The 19,445-nt window shown below is 37.4% G+C and overlaps 1 protein-coding gene across 1 annotated transcript in view; it reads left to right on the top strand.

The window, feature by feature from the left end:
* LOC306851817 (arsenite methyltransferase) overlaps positions 1–18,972 on the top strand; it is a 41,594-nt gene extending 22,622 nt beyond the window's left edge. Inside the window, exon 11 of the mRNA XM_079388265.1 lies at positions 18,708–18,972. The gene's annotated coding sequence lies outside the window, so the exon portion shown is untranslated. The remainder of the gene's footprint in view (positions 1–18,707) is intronic.
* Positions 18,973–19,445: the final 473 nt, after the last annotated feature.

Genomic DNA, 19,445 nt, shown 5'->3' on the forward strand with positions numbered 1-19,445 from the left:
GGCGTGCCCTGTTTTCATTGAGGGAGCAAGGAGGTAAGGAGGGCAAAGAGAGTAGGCATCTGCTTCCATGGTTACTAGCCAAGCATGAGGATCCTGCTATTCAAAAGGCTCCATTCTCATGCTCTCAGCCAGCCAATGTCACACGTTCTGAGGGAAGGCAGCACAGGAGGAGACCCGCAGCTTCTTTTAACGCTCTAATGATACGTGCACGGGCTGCTCAACCGAGAAAGGAGAAATGATGGAGGATAGAAGGGCGACTCTATGTCACATGACTGCGTAACATAGCTGTGTTATTATTTATTAATTTAAAAAAAATTTTAAAGCAAGGTTTTATTTATGCTATTGCTTTGACGGGTCCAATTTCACTCCAAAAGAGACAAACTAAAATCTTTCAAGATGAGTGTGAAGGTCAAATGTTGTTGGATACGTTGCAGATGTTGTGTTATTGTGTTCCGTCGGATACTTGACAATTTTGGGCTCTTTTCTCTCATTGGATGTATTATGTGCTATTTTAATTAGTCAGAAAAATAATATTAGAAGAGGTTGATGCTTGATGATGGGGAATCGTTTTAAATAAGCACAGAGACTATAAAAATACGCTTACCTCTTGTCAGAACGCCACGGGTTTCTTTCTAATGAGAGACGGACAAAAAGAAAGAAAGGTCATTAGGTATTCCAATGTTTTAGTAATGCATTTTATTTTTTTTTGGATCAAAATATTTGTATTTCTGGCGTTATGGTGAAATCTGTTTTGGAATCCTGGACTTGTCCCAGCAGCTGACACTTGCTCCACCAGATGCAATCAAAAAGATAGACAGATGGCTGGGACAGAGCAAAGGGGCAGAGCAAAGGGAGATTTACTGTGGGATCGTGGGAAAGTCTAGAGCTCAGTTCACCTGCTTAGAGGGAGGCAAGAGCGAGAATATATTTTCTAACCAGTGACCCATGATTAAAGGGAAGGCTAAAACTGTCCTATAATTCCAAGCACTCAACTTATTTTAAATCTGTGATTTTATGATAAACATTTTTTATGATACAGAACTGTTATTTAATGACAGACTATTTTTAATTTCACACAGATTTCATTTAATTTTTCGACAATAAAAATAGCTACAAAATTATGAAGGAAAAATAATTTGATGCTACCAGTATAAGATGCATTCATGAGGCTGCATTGATGGTATCTATTCATTTGTGGCTCTGGCAAGTACGGAGTTTATTAAATATGGTCAATTTAATCTAGACAGGCAGTTTTTATCTGTTTTTTGCTGTCTGTTTTTCTGTAATAAATCCTTTGACATAAGCTGCAGCCACGTTTAAAAGACACTGTTTTCATTTGTATGAAAAATGCCAAGCTATTTAATGTATTTTCAGTGCACTTGGGATCAAACAAGTTCCCTAACATTAAACAGGAAAAGGGGGGATCAATCGCTCCAGGCACTTGCCCTACCAGTGTTGAGAAAGTGAGAAGACTTTGGGGGAAGTTAGGAAGTGCTACTGGTGTCTTATCCTCTTTATGTCTATTTTTCTTAACAAAGGCCAGTCACAATAACCCCTGGGGTGGATGGCACTCCACTGAATAGCCACTTTGGTGGGATTTAACGGGTTAACCCTACACAAAGGGGGTTGAGGCCATGTAACACAGCAGGGTTAGAACGTCGGAAACACCAGGAATCTACATGCTCCACTTCCCTAACAGTTGGCCTTAATTTAACTCTGGCTTTTGCATATTTTCCATACATTTTGAGCCCCCCCCCCCAATCAACATACTATAGTAGCTGTGAGCGATGCAGAAATACCCCCAATTTGTTTAGCCCCGGTGCTGAGCATTCGCTGCCCTCGAGTAGTGTACTTGACCTGGAAAATGATTTAGACAAGGTTTGCTTTTCTGCTGCACTCTAATTAGGTTTTGGCAAATATTTATTATTGTAGTCTTGCTCTTTGTGCTACTGGCTCTGATTTTGATTGCAAGTTTCTTTGGTTTGATTTTCATAAAACTGGATCATAACCATTTATTCCCTGTTTCCCTGGAGTGATTTCAGTTTTGGAGTCTGCTCCGGGGGGAATAGAGGGAGAGAATGAAGCTTAAGCCTGACCTGAGATTGATTTCATTTCAGAGGGTTTGTTGCTATAGAAATTAATTTGTTAGAGACTAATTTAATCACACTTTTGAGCACCATTAAAACATGATGAAATTATGAACCATACATATGAAACTATAATGCAAACGTGCATTAAGTTACAAATCAGTATAATTTATTATGTAAGAAAATGCAATTTCATTGTAGCAAGGCATGTATGTATGCATCAAACTCCACACTGAAGTTCAGCTAATGCCTGAGAAGCAACATAGAAGATAAATATTTAGATCAATGTTTCCCATATTTTTCATGATCTCAGTGTACTGTAATTTCAGAATCTTGTTTGTTTGTAACAAGCATTGATCACATTATATCATATGAAGAAAATGTACTCCCTTCTCAACATGTTACCGTAATTATGAATATTATAGTAGCACTGAGTGCTATCACACAATCGAATTGTGCAGCATTGAAATCTGAGTCTGAGTTTCATGCGGCTCCTTGTTTTGATTTCGCCCCTGAGGAATCGTTCCCCTCGTTTGACCCCAGCTTTCATTATGATGCATTTCTACTCTGTTTCCATTAGCCGTAGTGTTGAGGGATCCCACTTTGCATTGCCTTTGCCTGCCACAGAGACTGTAGTGTGCACAGATTCTTACATGCTAAGCAATGCAACTGTGAATTTGAACAAAGTCATGAAACATTCAGTTTCTAGGAACTAGTTGGATACAAAAATTTGATGTATCATGCAGTTTACAATATAATGCCATCCTTTCAAAAATAAAGGTCAATTCACAAAGCACACAATATAATTTGCATTTAAATTTTTTATTTCTACATTTGTGAAAGACAAAATAATATTTCTATAAAATAATAGCATGGTATAATTTTTTTCTCTTTCACAAATCTAGAAAAAAATCTGCAACTCAAATGAACACAAAAGAAAGCTAAATTTTCTGTGTGTGTATATATATATATATATATATATATATACATACACAGAAAAATATATATATATATATTATAATCAGTAATTATAATCAGAACATAATGCAAAGTGTATACTTGAGCAGAAGTGAATACAAAAGTTGAGAAAGAGAGAAGGTTTTGTCTGCAAACTGAAGTGTAAAAATACAACAATATACATAAAAATGTATCCTTTTAAATTTTAGCATAATATATTATTGTAATAATTTAGTAGAAAAATAACAATTAAATAGAAAAAAGGAACAAATCAACAAAACATTTTAAAGAGGATAGTTACAGTAGTGAACAGTTACTTAATATTGAGTGAAAAGCATTAGATTGGTCACTATTTTTTGATTTTCTGAAGTGGATTTAATAATTTTATTTTCCAAACATTGTCATAAAAGCAACTGTTGTTGATCTAGCCAATGCATGGCTGGTCAGATCCTATTTTTCATTTATTTTTAAAAACCCATTCTCATGACCTTCTGAATGGCATTTAAGTTCTACGCTTTACCAATGCCACAAGACATTTTAGTCTCACCCCTTGTGGTACTGTGGTAAATGCTTTCAGAGATCTGAAAATTAAGGTGCATAATTCAGTGTCTGTGTTTGTGGTCCAGGCACAGTCCAAAATATGAGCCTGAGTTTCCTGAATGCATTTACAATTTCCATTGATGTCCTGAACTCAATGAGTTTTCTGCGGTTTTGAAAATGGGGTTCACCATTTTATTTCTGTCCTCATTTTAGCTCGCCAGTGCTGTTACGATGGTGCCACCAGCACGTTTGGTAATGTGGTCATTATTCTTTATTGCAGTCTCGCACTAAGGTGCTCTTTAGTGAGAGCAGCCTGCTGCAATAACAGCAGTGCTGTTCAGAATCTGAATAAATTGATATTTTCATCTGCTGTGATCTTGAATGGATCTAGAGGCCAAGGGATAATGGTGTTCATGAGTCATTTGACTTTTTAGAAACTTACTAAGCACGCAAGTTGCAATGCATTAAAAAAATGAAGGTTCTTAAGTGGTTCTGCAAGACCCTAGGTTAAAAAAACTCTACTTATCAAGAACTATTTTTCAAATCTTTACTTGGTGATATGGTTCTTTGGAGGTGTTTCATGCAAATCACATGTCTGCTGTTTTTATTGAATTTCCAAAATTGTAAATATTTATATTCAGCCTGTCATGTTAATCATTTGGCATTCTGTTTGGCCGATGTGGTTTAGTCCAATAATAATACATACATTTTAATTACATGTTTTGTTGCTTCAGTGAAACTTTTGTAAAAGCTACTAGTTTTTTAATAAACTAGTGTTGTGTTGCCGTAAAATACATTTCGAAATAAATATATATTTGTGAATGGAACAACATTAATTTGAACCTTTTGATAAAATTTTGAGCTTTTAATGTTGAATATACAAATATTCTTGTTTGATCAGCTTTGGTTTAGTTTGTTTTGGCTGGTCTGTTTGATAATGTTTGATAATGAGTCATTGGTACTGGATCACATTCTCCAGCTCCCGGAATAAGGATTGCATATAGTAATTAAATGAAATGGAGGGAATTTTCATTTGTACATGCCAGCTGTTGAAACTGAGGCGTGAGCATTAGTCTGGCTCAGTCTTATGAAATTTCCAGACTTTTGCAACTTCAATACAACTTGAAATATTTAGAAACAAAGTCAGAGTCAGTTTTCTAGATTAAGTTTATATCATTTCAAGATGAAGACTCGCTCGCTCCGTGATGAACTGAAAAACCTTAAGAGAGAGAGAAGGGGGGGGGGGGGGGAGACCAAAATTTCAGTGCAGATTGCAGTTGGTATCATATTAGTTAATTTGCATTTCACCGGCGTTTAATGGATAACATACTGTACACACGCCTATGGTAAGCAATTAACGCTAAGCATAGTTGATCCGCATACAAGGAAAATAACTAACAAAGTAAGTAATTAAACTGAAATAGCATTTGATTTTTTTTAAGGGGATTCTAATGAATGCTTTCACAAGCTTTTTGCTTGCATTGATCCTGAAATAATGCTTTATTTAGCCATATTGATGCTTATGGTTATTTTCAAGCCTAGATCATTTGAAATTCATAAAGTATTGATGTTTTCATAATCATCTAATATTGTGCTTGGCAGTAGTCTTTTATACGGTGAGAAATTATCAATTTATACTTTACACTGGCCTCCACACTTCTGAGATAAATATATATATTTAATAAAATGAAGGAAAGCTGCCCAGCTCAGGTTTGAAAACTTGTAATAATTACTATAGTATGTTGATCAATCGATGGAAATGAAATGCATTTATTTAATAAATTAACTACTCAGCCTTACTGATAGTCTAATGACTGTATGTGTTGTATAACCAGTTTAGCTGTCAGAATATTTATATATATATATATTTAAGTTTGTTCTATAAATGAGAAAAAAAAAGTTTATCTTTATCTTTGTGTAATAATTAACATTTAAGTCTTCAAACATGACCATGACACCTCAAACAAATTATATTATAAATACGGAAATCTCTTTGTGATGACCAGCTTGCAGGCCAAATGTAACTTTGCAGACTTCCTACTATTTTGCAGTCATGTATCCACAGACACCGGGGTGAGTGTGTGTTTACTGCGGCTTCATGTAGTTTTCCCCTCAATCATCCGGCAACGGCCGCCAACAAGTCCCGCTAAAATACTGACAGTGTTTAGTCTGGCACTGTGCAAGGAGATTGATTGGCAGCTGGGTCAAACAAAGTCATTTTCTTGGCGCCTCTCCCCAGCAAATCTCTACTTGATTTGAACTATCAGGTCGCTTTCCACAGGGGCTGACAAAAGACCTTGCGTGCCTCAGGCCCGTAGCCTCAGCTCATCCAATCATCCATCAAAGCAATAATTGCTTAAAATGGACATAAATGGATGGGTGAGTGAAGGGTAGTGAGACAAGAAACACAGGTGTTAGTCTGAATTTTGAAGTAGTTTAAAAAACATTTTTGTGTGTGTGAAACAAAACTTCGAAACAATTTTACTTTCACTGCTGCTAAATTTTACAAATACAAAGAAACAGCAAGTAACAAATTGAATTTACAGTGAAACTTTGAAGTAGAAATACAGAAATTGTATTTTCTTGTAAAATGTACTCTCAGTAAAGTCATTACCAACAATCAGTGTTGGGAAGGTTTTGGAAAAAAGTTACCCTATGTAACAAGTTGTGTAACTATATACATATATATATAAATCACCAACATATATATGTATTGGTGGGAATATGTATAATTAGTAATATATATATAATATATATTCAAATATGTAATTTAATAGTTCTAATTCTTAGGGCTGGGCGGTATATCGAGTTCGTACGATATATCGATATATTCTTTATAAGCGATACGATATAAGGCAATACCGTTTATATCAATATACAGTAGTTTGAAACGAGCGCATCTGAAAATATAGTGGAGGACACAGGCTGAATTGCTGCGGAGAAAGTGTATAATACAATTTGTTCTAATCATGTGACAAACTTTATATGAAGGGCTTTAAAAAACTCGCAAGAGATAGAAGCCTATAGTTATAGTCTGTGCTTTTTATTATTTTCATTTTTAGTTTAGTAAATTTAACTTCTGCTTTAAAAGCATTATTTTTGTTTTTAGATTGCAATGTTATGTTAGAATGTAATGTGATTTTAACCCTTTTTTAACATAATATATGCCTATGGTTACATTCACTTTATTTGTTTAATCCAAATACAAAAGTGTATAAATACCGAGATATATACCGTATACCGCAAATCAGCCAAAAAATACAGAGATATGAATTTTTGCTCATATCGCCCAGCCCTAATTCTGATTCTTCTTAACAATTCCAGTTCTTTTCCACTCTTTACATACTTAAATATTTGTTACAAAATAGTCGAATGATAAGATAATTTGCGAGAATAAATTATGATAAATGTAAAACAATTCTTGCAAAAGGTGTTTCCAGTGATTCATTCCTTTTAATTACTTTTCACAGTAATTACTGTTGTTTCAACTACACATTGTGATATAAACAACAGTTGGGAATTACCTTAATTGAAGTCGCCGTTAGTTATGAGTAAAGTATGTGTTCAATTCATGAAAACCAACTGGTTCATAAGAGACATTTGTTTAGGAGTTAAACTAATCTGGATTTTGATTGCCTGCAAAGAGAATCAAAATTTGGTTCCACTATTTTTAGGTTTCCAAGCTCTATATAAGCATGTCATGGATATCTACCTCCTGTTGCTGTACATCGAGTATGGGTTAAGATTTGACTATTTATCAAGCAAGAGAGGGATTTGCTCTTTGACATCTCTACATCTGGAAAAGTGCACCGTTTGTCAGTGGTCTTTGCGTGCCACGGGCCACAACTTCCTCCTGGACAACCACACACAGGTGCATGATGCTGTTAAAATTGCCTATGAATTATTACAGAGAAGCACTTCCCATAACCTATATCCAATTTGTCTTAAGTTAGAGTGGGTTGGCTCAACGCAGTTGGCTAAACTTCAAACTGGTATAGGACCTGATTTTTTGGCCTAATGTATTTTATAATGATTCAATCCTTAGTTGATCTTCACTTTTTGATTAATTATTTACAAGTTGGCAAAAAGGAATATTCAATAAAACAAGTTTGATGAGACAGGTGAAGGCCAAATGCACATTGCTGGTGAAATACAAACTAGATATTGACCTCTGTGGATCATAAGTAACCTCCATTAATGCAAAGGAGCTTTAATTAAATAATTGAAAGAACAGGCTTTTTCCTGCTTTCAGTGAAAATATTTTCTCCAAACAGCTGGAGAATTAAATCACATTATGGCAAGGGTTCTCTTTGTAAACCTTTTTAGGTCAGGTCTGGAGAGTTTTCTCCGTGACTAATAAGATTCAGACCAGTCTTGTTTTCACTCAGCAAAATGCGGTGCAGTGTGTGAGTCATGAGTCCTGTCATATGTTTGAGTAATTGCTATGAACCGAGTGACTCCTTGACGCATGTAACACTGCCTTGTAGCCAAATGGCACATGAGGGGCCCCACTCAACTGCTGCTCGCATTTGCTTGTTTAAGACTAATGGCAACATTGCGCACAAACAGTTAGTCTGTAGCCAAAAATATCTCCCTTTTTCAGATAAACTGCCACAGCTATCCCTATCTGTCCTTGCTTTCATTAATTTTGTTAATGCTTGGGATAAAACTAATCAATCACTCTAGGTTTCCATTCTCACATGTCAGACGGTACAAATCAGCTAAGGGATGGAATTTATGATACATGGAAATATTCTCCATAAATGAACTAGGATTTATCACATTCTAGGCTAATCTTTATGTTTACAAGGCGAGGTGAAATAATTTCGAAAAATTAACTATGAAATTCTGCCATCGTTCCATGTCATTCCAAGTGTAATGTAATTATGTGTGACACACAAAAAAGTTGTTTAGCAAAATGTTCACGTTGTTCATTTCCGTGTAATAAAAGTAAATATTGACCAGGGGCTTTCCAGTTCTAAAAATGAAAAAAAAATAATAATAATCACGATGGGGCCATTTTATGGTGCTTTTAGCCATTTTTTGAGCTTGACAAGTTTTCCGAAGTCTTCTGAAGCCATAAGCCAACTTTGAGTAAGGAAAAGGCCACAAATGAATCATTTTCATTCATTTATAATGACTGAAAGGGTTAGTTCACCCAAAAATGAAAATTCTGTCATTAATTACTCACCATCATGTCATTCCAAACCAGTAAGACCTTCGTTCATTTTCAGAACACAAGATATTTTTAATGATTTTTTACTGATGTCACATGGACTATTTTAACAATGACATTACTATCTTTCTGGGCCTTGAACTACCACATAGTTACATTGCTATCTATGCAGGGTCAGAAAGCTTTAGGATTTCATCAAAAATATCTTCATATGTGTTTTTTGAAGATGAACGAATGTCTTATGGGTTTAGAACGACATGCGGGTGAGTAATCAATGACAGAATTTTCATTTTTGGGAGAACTATCCCTTCAAATTGCCATCTTTGTAAAATTTACTAGCAATTTCAGAGTGAAAAATTGTTTAGTGTATTTACCTTTTTTCCATTTGGCTTTTATTCAAAACAACTTGCACTGCTTTCATGGTATACATTTTATCATGCTTCCCCTGCTCTAATGTTTGATGGAACGTTTCTCACACAAAACTAAAACTAATGGTATTTTTATAGAACATATCGTCCTTTTTGGAGGTTTACAGGTACGAAAATACTGCTGTATTTCGGTTCGCAAGAAGAAAAAACTCATGGTGTGGAATGGCATCAGGATTAGTAAATGATGACAGACTTCATGTGTTTGAGTGAACTATCCTTTTAACTGTCAAAACTACAAAATACTACCGTCACTGAAGAATTACTCAGTGAGAACATCCTCTCTTTTAAAGGGATTTAAAAGATCTTTTTGTATTCTCTATATAGATATATACATGTTGACTATTAATGATACCTGAGTTTTTCTTTGGCGTGGGGAGCATGAAATGCTATTTTATGGCCAGTAGATTCTGACATGTCCACATTCTTTATTTGCAAAGCCTCATAGCTTGGTTCCTATTCACCATGCTCCATTTAAATTTACTGGTAATGTGAACCAACTTATGGGCAAGGTTAAACTTGGAAGCTGACCACAAAATCAAGGAGCCATGTTTGACCTTACATGGCCATTTCAGTGGAAGATGTTTTCGGTTCATCATGTTTTGTTATGGAAAACAGTAAAGAGCTCAGATGGTGGTTGTAAATTTCTCATTCCAAGCCCAACATTGTCTACCACTGTGCGCCCATACAATGTTGGCTCTACAAAAGCTGTCAGTCAAGCGAGAGGTCAAGAGGTAATGAAACTGATACTGTACTTAGTGAGTCTTTAGACTGTCATTACAATGCTGTTTGATGTTTAGGATTAGTAGCTAACTGTGGTTTAGTTAGGGTTACTAAAAGTAATGCTAAGATGCAGCTTTGCTTTCAGCTTAGCAAGAGAGATCAACTCTTTTCCTCACAGAACTGAGTTTGACAGCCCAGGGCGTGCCGCTATTTGAATTTCTGGCATTATTTTTGAAAGAGCAAGATTACCTCAGTGACTCATGAGTGGGAAAGGCTGTTGAGGTTTTGGACTAGACAAGAGTTCTGTGTTATCAATCACTGAACTTGTCAAAGATTTTAGCGGGGAACATGATCTGTTGAGCTACCAACTTTTTTTTTGTTTTTAAATGATGCAATTTCTGTGAACAAAAAAAATTCTGTGAACATCAAACAAACTCCCCAACCCCAACCATCATAACTGCTTTACATTTATAGGGGTGTAGGTTGATTTGATTTTATTTTATCATAAGTCTGTACACGTAAGGAATGCACAATAATTACAATAACAGTTATTGATGCTAGTTATTGTTTTGCTATTATTTCCCTTTGGATATGTAATATGCTGATACTGGAGTTAATTTTTAACAACAAAAATAACATTGTTAAACATAATCTTTTTTCTCATTTAAAATCTCTTTCTGTCATAATGTTGTGGTGCGTAGCATTTAAAACTATAGATTTTATTTTAGTGCATTTTATTTATTGAATTATTTTACACAAAATTGTATAAAATTTAAATCTAATCTATTTAGCTCTTGTTGGCCTAACATCACAATAATTATGTGCTTTTCTGTATTGGACATTTTAATAAAAGTGCATCCTTACTGCAATTTTAATAGCAACGTTTTTTTTTTTTTTCATGTAGTTCATTATTTTTGCAGGTAATAAAACTGCAATTCGGAAAAAAGGAATTCTTGTGTTCAGGTATAGCAAATTTACTCATTCATGTTCTTATATGCATTTTGCATTCGCACAAAAAAACCCTGAAAGATCTTGTAAGAGCCATTATGTCTCCTGTAATTCTGTTTTAGACCACTGGGTGGAGTGTGGGCCTTATTGAGTATATAAGTAGGTAAAGAGTAAGAAAGTCAGGTGTGTAATTAGAGGGAAGCATAACATTTTTTGACCGTGTTTGGAGGTAAATGTGTGAAGGCATCCGATGGGATCTTATGTGCATTGTGCAGAGGAACTTGGAGTGAAAATGACCTGTACGAGCTGTGTGATGAATAAATCTGATAAAGCAGTAGTATTTGGAGGATGATTTTACATGTTTGGATCTCACGCGTCAGAAACCACCCTACAACACCTCAAGTGACAAAATGGCTATTTGTGTCACTATAGATCTCTTCTCATAGTGGCTCATACCTTTGCCTACATCACAACAAAGTAGTTTGTATATTTATCTGCATTATGTTGCATGTTTGCAGGCCCAAATTAAAGGAAATATTAGTTTGCAATGCAGGTCTTGTGGCGGTCAAACATTGATGTGCCAGATATTAACATAAATCTTTATGTCTCTAAATAGTGTAGGACAATCACTGCAGTGTTTTTCCAAATCCATGATCAAATGAGCAGCCACTTGTCATTAACCCGTAGATCCGATCTTGTGATAAGTTTGATGGCACAAGCTTGTTTCTATGGGTCTCTGTCTCTGTGGTAGAAAGTCGTCCAACATGTAAAGCAAGCCTTCTTTTGCTTTTTCTGTACATATTGCACTCTTTTCCTTGCTTGCCAGGCATCGAAGTTGCTCAGACTTGTCTATTGTAATTTATTATCAACTGACGTTTATGTAAACATCTTCTAAAGGGATGACAGCAACCGAGATTGTGTGCATCCAGGTTGAGGTAGTAGGTTGTATGGTTTAGAATTTTGCCCTGGGAGTTAACTGTACAACCTTCTAGCTTTCCTTGGAGCTCACAAGCCACCGATCAGCATAAACTAAACTAAAAGAAAACTTTTATAAATATCCTAAGGCAAATTAAGTAATGTGATGTAATGCATTTTTATTTGGAATGAGCATTTGAATTACCTGAGTAGGTCTTGAGAGATGGACTTCTATATATATACTTTCACTAGTATTGAATGAAATTAAAGATTCATGCATAACCTTGCCAGTCATCGAGGATTATGTCTGTCAGATGCAAAGCTGCAGCCTATCACTTCAATCGCAGCTGAAATCGATAAAATATTCTGAAATAGAATGTTTTATCTCTTACAAATGCTTTTAAAACCAAGGCCTATTGTTAGCTTCCTTGATGTCTCTGTTTTTACAGTTCCTTTCATGCATCTATCTTTGCACTAGAATGAGACTCATATTTCGACTACAGGGTCAACAGAACTGAATCCTGTGTTTGTCTACATCTCAGTCCATTCGTCTTGTAAAACCACAAGAAAGCAGTTGCCCTTCACTCATAATTTCAATGGCAACCCAACAAGTTTCCATGAGGGGAATGTTTCACTCATCTGTTCACCCTTTAGCCATTTCATGAGCACAACAGAATTGTTTTCTGAAACTTTAATATGAATTTTTCGTAGCTTTGCCGTACCTGACAGACAAGTGATAAAGCTGGCTTTTGCTTCATGTCCAGTAAATAACCATATTGTATACGTGGTGCACTGAGGTGTCATCGATTTGTCTGGAGCTGGTCTTTTCGGTGCTGTCAGAGAGTCTCATGGATCAATGCTGGCTCGTCCTTTGACCCCTAAGAGAAATCAATAGCATTGAGCGCAAGGGGCATGGGCAGCGTCGATAGAGTAGGCTGTCATTTGGTGTGACAAGACATGATAGTTATTAATGTTTGCACACTCTACACTGTTGGCCATTACAGTCAATAGTTTTCATGGCCTTGAAGATATTTCAGTAGAGCAGAGAAGAAATGCTAAAAAAGTCCAATTTTGATTTGAATTGAGAATGACTAATTTTTAACTAGAAAAGCAAATTTGTCAAGACAAGCAATGAATATTGGCTTGCTTGAAAGTTCTGAAAAATGTTTAAAAAGCTTTGATAGATTTATAGATAGATGCACTTATGAACTGAAAGAGAGCCAATTCTTATATTCTGAATGTTGCACAATTCCGATATAGTGTTAAATAGTACATTAATTTAATGGTTTTGTATAACACTCAACTGCACAAGGACTAACAAGCTTTGTGAGGCTGGAAATGTATTCACTGCATCCTTAATGTCTAAAGGTGAAAGTGGGGGTCAGCAGTGTCCAGACGCTGAGGCAAAGGCTGTAATAGAGTTGATTGATTACAGGCTCTAGTTTAAGGCCCGCATTGATTTCATTTGGTTTAAAAGTCCCTTGGCCCTGCAGAGTCTCCAGCGTCTGCAGTCTGGAGTCCAAGCGGACTTGGACTTGAATTATGTGTTGCTGTAGAAATGGCTGTGTTCCTTGTGGTGCAGTGGAGATTATATACTGACATTCAGAGCGCTGCGCTCCTCTGAGGATGCCTGCATAGGGCAGGAGTGTTAATGAAACGGGGAATGAACTGAACCGCAGGATATGCTGTTCTGCAAGTCATTATATCGTTACATGCATCCTCTCTGCCATTCTCAGTGTTTGCGCTATAATGTTAGATGTACTTAATGATGAATTAGTCATTAGGCATTGACTTATTCATAACATGCTAACAGCAGTGGTGTAAATGATTGCTTAATAGTCAATTTCTCAAAGAATATGTCAGCGATTGACCTAGACCAACCGCAGAATAGTTTGTGCGAAAGGTTTATTGCTCTCCTCAGTCAATTAAGGTTAGCGTCCCCTGAGCCAGGATGGGGTTGATGACAGGGTCGGCTGTCGGGAAGATATCGAGTTTGTGAGGTCTTTCTTTGGATCTTCAGCTCAACTTTTCTGCCACCGGCCATTTGCCTTGTGCCTGAAGAGAAGCGGTCGTCTCACTCATGCGCCACAGCCTCCTGCCACTGCGGGACAGGGTGATGGATGTCTCCCATAAGCCAATGGCAGTGAACGCCGGGGCGGGAATAACCTGCGCCTTCCAGTCCGCCCCCCGCCCCCCTCCTAAGACCAGTCTGCATCTGATTCAGCACCCGGCTCTTCTCTTCTTCACCTCCAAATCTGATTTTTTCTCTTCTTCAGAGATGGATGGTGGCAGCAATGGCGTCTCGTTTGTTCGGAAAGCCAGAGGTAAATTGTGAACGCCGATAATAATCTACTCATTCCCAGGAGCATCACTTTGGTCCGTCCCCCCCTTTGTCCGCCTCGGGGCAGAGGTGTGGGAGGCGGGAGGAGATTGGGGGAGGAGCCGGGAGAGGCGAGGGGAATAACATCACTCATGTTTTGGCTGGGGTGAGCGACTGAACTGCCACAACAGATGGGAGAGATTTCTTTAAGCATACTGAATAGTGGCGGCAGAGGTAAAAGAGGGGGTGGGGTTCGGCGTTTGGATGTTTACCACATCTGTATGTAGTTGCCAACTAGTCGCATCTCTAAATAACCAACTGACATCTTTGTCTTGAGGCGGTTCGATGTAATCGCAATCGGGTTTGTGTGTCCGATGCAGCGTATTTGAAAGTATTGCAGAGTTTCGCTGGGGATTTCTGTGTTTAAAGCTATTGTCTGATGTATATAACTGCAATGCAAGGTCGTTTTGTCCTACCTGTGATGTGGACTAGGCACCTTGAGTCTCTGCTGGGTTTCTACGGGATTGCAAGTCCTTCATGACTTAGAGAAGACAACAAAGAGGAAGGACTGACCGTCTGGCTCTGAGATGGAGGTGGGGAGGGGATGTGTTTCCTCTCTACACACAAAGACTGCAGAGCAGAGGGCATTTGTCTATCGAAAGTCCAATCCGAAAAAGAGGAAACAAGTCTCACAAGTTGTCATTTAGCTCTTTGCCATTACATTCTTCTTTTCCGCCCCATCATCCTATTGTTATTTTGCCTTCCATCTCGTGCATATTTGTGCAAATGTCTTTGTATTTTACTTGCGACAAATGTCTTTTCACAGTGATGCTGTAGGACACAAAGCAGATGTGATGCAGCCAGACACAAACGTTTGGCAGTATAGGAGCTGCTGAGTTCAGCTCTGATGAAAGAAACGAGATAGGCTTAGCTGGTTATGGCTGCCCTCCTCTTGTTCCCTGAGACCCTAATTCGTGAGTTCTTCTTTCAAAATCACGGGTCAGGAGCTTGGGAGACAGGTGGAGGGCTTTAGCACCTCTCCAAAAAATTCTCTCTCACAAAGTCAAACGGGTTTGTGCAACAGTCGGTTTGTCTACTTGGCAAATACTAATCATATTGTGTTATGAATATGGACTTTTCACACTGCGCTTGATCCAAGGTTAACGCCACTTTTAACCCTGGGTAGAGCATTTCTCACTTCTGCTTTTGAAAGAGAGTTGACCCCTGGGTTAGAACAGGGTTAACCGGGATTTTGTGATGTTAACCCTCTAATTGTTGTGCCAAAATGTATACTATGTAAAATAATGCAGTGCTCATGTACTAAGATTTGTTTATCATCACACAACCAATCATAAATTGCTTCACTGAGATTTAAACAGTCAGTTAACAGTCAGAGTTTTAGCATCTGAGGGGGAAAAATGTATACTCTTGTACTACAAATTATTCTATATTCTTGTAGTTTATGTATTTTGTAAAAGACTTTATAGCAGTTTATGTGGCATTTCCACATATTAAACAGGTTTACGTGCTTTGTTTTGATTTTGCAAATAGGAATATTAATGTTTAGTTTCCAGATATACTGTGTGAAACTAACCAAGAATAAACAAGTGAAACTGGAATTACATTAACGGGTTCAGAATGACAAGTGTGAATATCCCACAGGCTATTTCTGTATTTTAAACTCTGAACTTGACATAACATTTCACACAATTTAATCACCTTGAGGCACAACCGTTTGTAAATCGGGAAATACCACACATCTGGCAGCTAAGGTGTCTGATTAGGTGGTTTTCCATCTAACAAGTTCTCAAATGAGAGCATTAATTTATTACAATACTAGAGTAAATGTCTAATTTAATGCAGCCAAATGTGCATGTTCCTTATATGTAGTTTCGGTAAACCGAGATGTATCTTGTGGCTCTTTCACAAGCACAGCTAATGCATTAAAAGGCGTATCAAAAGGAGAATTTACTGGGAATTTAATATGCAGGTAATGCATTTGGTTTGCTTCCTGCTGGGCATATGGTTACTATTACAGTATATTGGCAGAGACAGAGATTGTCGAGAGTGTAGGGAGGGCAAATTCTGGTTTCAATAATTTTTTGAAGAAGTTCTCTGGCAGATTAATTAAAAGCAGATTGTCTTCTTTATTATGGATTTATCACTGAGACAAGAAGTACAATGGAAATAAAAGGTGGAAAAGGTCAGTATATTCCATTACTGCCCATGTGCTGTCTGTGAACAATGAAGGATTAGGAATGTATTTTTTTATCTAAGGAGCAGGCGGGATTTATTACCGTCACTCAAATATTTTACTCGTCGATAGAGTTTCCAATCAGACTCCAGGTCTGAGGATAATTGTTTTGCTTCAAGATGTCATTGCTTGGGTTTATGACAGCTGTAAGCGAGTCTTCAAACCATTTATAGATTAATAGCATAATTCTGCACAATGCCTGCCTGCTTCATTGAATTCATATTAATAATTCTCTATTCTAGTACCTGCTTTTCCATTTGCATTAGCCTATATTTAATGTGGCGGTGTAATTATAAAGCCACTGGCTGAGTAAGATTTTGTTATTAATAAGCAAGAAAAAGAAATATATATATATACAGTAAGTTTTATTTTTGATTACATCACTCAGATTGACTCTTGCTCCATTTTTGTCATTTTTTTTAAACCCCTGACTCTCTAGAATGAGTTAGAAAAGAAAAGAGGAGCGTCTAAAAATGCAACCTCAACAAAATTGATTGTCCTCTGACGCTAACCATCCAATTACGCACGGTATAGCTTTTATATATTTATTAAACTTCACTCCAAGCCATGGCAGTTTTCCAGCTAATAGGTGCTTGCTCCACAGAGCCCCCAGCAACAGTAGTGAGATAGTCATCCACCATGAATACAAAACAGTTAGGCATGGCACAGTAAGCCCGAAGTCACTCAGCCGAATACGCATGCCCACTTAAAACCAGCCACTGTGCGCCAGTCAAATAAAACATTGGAAAGGACTTAACTTTGGAGTTGCGTACCTTTGGGTTACTATTCAAAAGGGTTTCAAAGTGGAAAACATCTAACTTGATGCTTTACAGCTTGCTGGATATTGGTAAGATGGTGAATGATTTATGAAACTGTAGAGTAGGCGCTTTTCTATGTACTGTGAAAATTACGAATCAAATTGGGGAGGAAATTGGCAGTAAATCATGAGGCTGGTTGGACTGTTTTCTTGGGAAATCACAATCTGATTTATTTGGAATTACAAATTGAATAAAAGGTCTTGATTGTGGACTTGTACAGTGATTTACCACAAAGAGCAGTAACAGTATGAGTCATGAATTGCGGGTAATTTCTATAGTGCAGAGCTGGCACGATTTCTGCCCAATTTAAGTGATGCATTAAATATGTACTCCCATGGAGGTCAAGGAAGGCCTCAAAGTGACTGAATTTCTTGACAGATATTGCAAGAAAGATGCTTGAGGTCGAAGCTATTGTCTCCATTTACTAAATGAGAGTCAAATAAGGACACACCAGTTGCTTTGGTCGCAGCTCTTTTCTATCTTTCTTTTCCCCTTTCTCTTCTATTCTATCTCACACACACGTATTTGCAAGCACACACTTGGGGGGTGATCAGAGTTGGCTGATGTCTGGGTTTTTCAGACACTGCGGCAGGCGCCCAGACAGTCACCTGAAAACTCACTCCATCTTTGAGAGCGCTGCCACCAATTGCTTTCAATACGCTGCATATAGATGACAACATTTTCATTTCATTTTCACATTTCAATTTCTTGCTCAACTGTAATAATCTCTTGAAAATGTGCTGTTGCAAGGCAAATCGATATTTTATGATCTTTTTCGCCTAATTTCAACCATGCGTCGTCAGACAGCTATTAGCGCCTGTGAGATTCACTTTAGTATTGTCATTTGGATCCAGTCTGTAACTGATGCAAATTATATTCTGGCTCCAAATCTCCCATTGTCCCTCTTCAACTCTGTTCCATCTACTTGGCGCCCTCTACTGCATTGCTTTGTAGGTGTTGCCATGACAACCCAATCCCTGTGCACCCACATTTCAACTCGCAAGCAACAACTTGGTGCACCATGGCATTATTTGTATCGGCACCACCAAGGTCACTTTCTCTCAGCAGTCTGTCTCTCAAAGGCGGCAACCCTCATGTCCGTGAGCTACTGAGCAGACACGATGCGCACGGACACTATTTGATTTGAATACACGGTATCCTATGATTAAGTTTGTCTGCACTTCGCCACCAGGTCACATTTTGCTGACGTTTTCTTGAAACTGGCTAAATAATCCTTCAATGCAGGAAAACCTCAATGCGCGTCTCATATACTGAGCTTTAACTTCACTATAATTGTAGGGGTATTTTCATGGGATGCTTACCGTAATTTTTCCCTGTTAGCGAAAAACTGTGCATATTGTACCTCATATGGAAATGTAACTGTTATTTATGGCCGATATGTAGGTTTACCGCAGATGAGTCGAGCGCCAATCTCTAAAACCCTAAATGTGTGGTTTTGGCTCGAATTGAAATACCACAGGGCCATTTGAAATGATGTATATGTGCGATTGTTGCTGAAACAGTGCCGTGTGTTTCATTTGCAGGCAGTCGGCGGTGTTTAACCGAAGCTCCTCAGACTTAGCACATCTCCGTGCAGATGAGCTGAGAGGTCAATGAGTTCCCGGGCTGCCACAGCGACTGCCAAGTACAACCAGACACATTCTATTAGATGCATTATAAAACTGTTGAAACTCTCTGTCTCTTTCTCTTGCTCTGCTTCTCTCTCACACAGAATACAAAAGAAATGCACCCTTTTATTTCTTTCAAAATGCTTTTACCAGACTTTGTTCAATAAAGGAATAAAAGTTGAATAACTTTGTTCTCCTGCTTGTTTTCTTTAAAGAAACATAATTAGACTTTTCTACACAGGACATACCTTACAAAAATTAACCATGGTTTTAATACAAATAAAACAAACAAAAAACATGGTTACTATAGTTAAACCATGGTAACCATAAATGAACCATGCTTTTGCTACAGTATCCATAGTTTAACCATGGTATTTGTAGTAAAACTGTGATTATAAAAATTAATCAATACGCCAAAAAACCATGGTTACTACAAAACCATTGTTCATTTATGTAAGGGATACTACAGATGATTTTAACAGTTCAAAGTTGTCCTTGCTGTTTTAGGAGGAGGATATGATGGCATTGGAGTATACAATATGCTATATATTTTGCTCAGACCAGTTAATCTGCTGACATTTGGCTATTTTAAGCATTTAACTGTATTGCCCTATGCCTGATTGGCTGACAGAAGTGGTCATTTTACAATTAATA

The sequence above is a fragment of the Barbus barbus genome, assembly GCF_936440315.1.
Source record: "Barbus barbus genome assembly, chromosome: 31".
Lineage (NCBI taxonomy): Eukaryota > Metazoa > Chordata > Actinopteri > Cypriniformes > Cyprinidae > Barbus > Barbus barbus.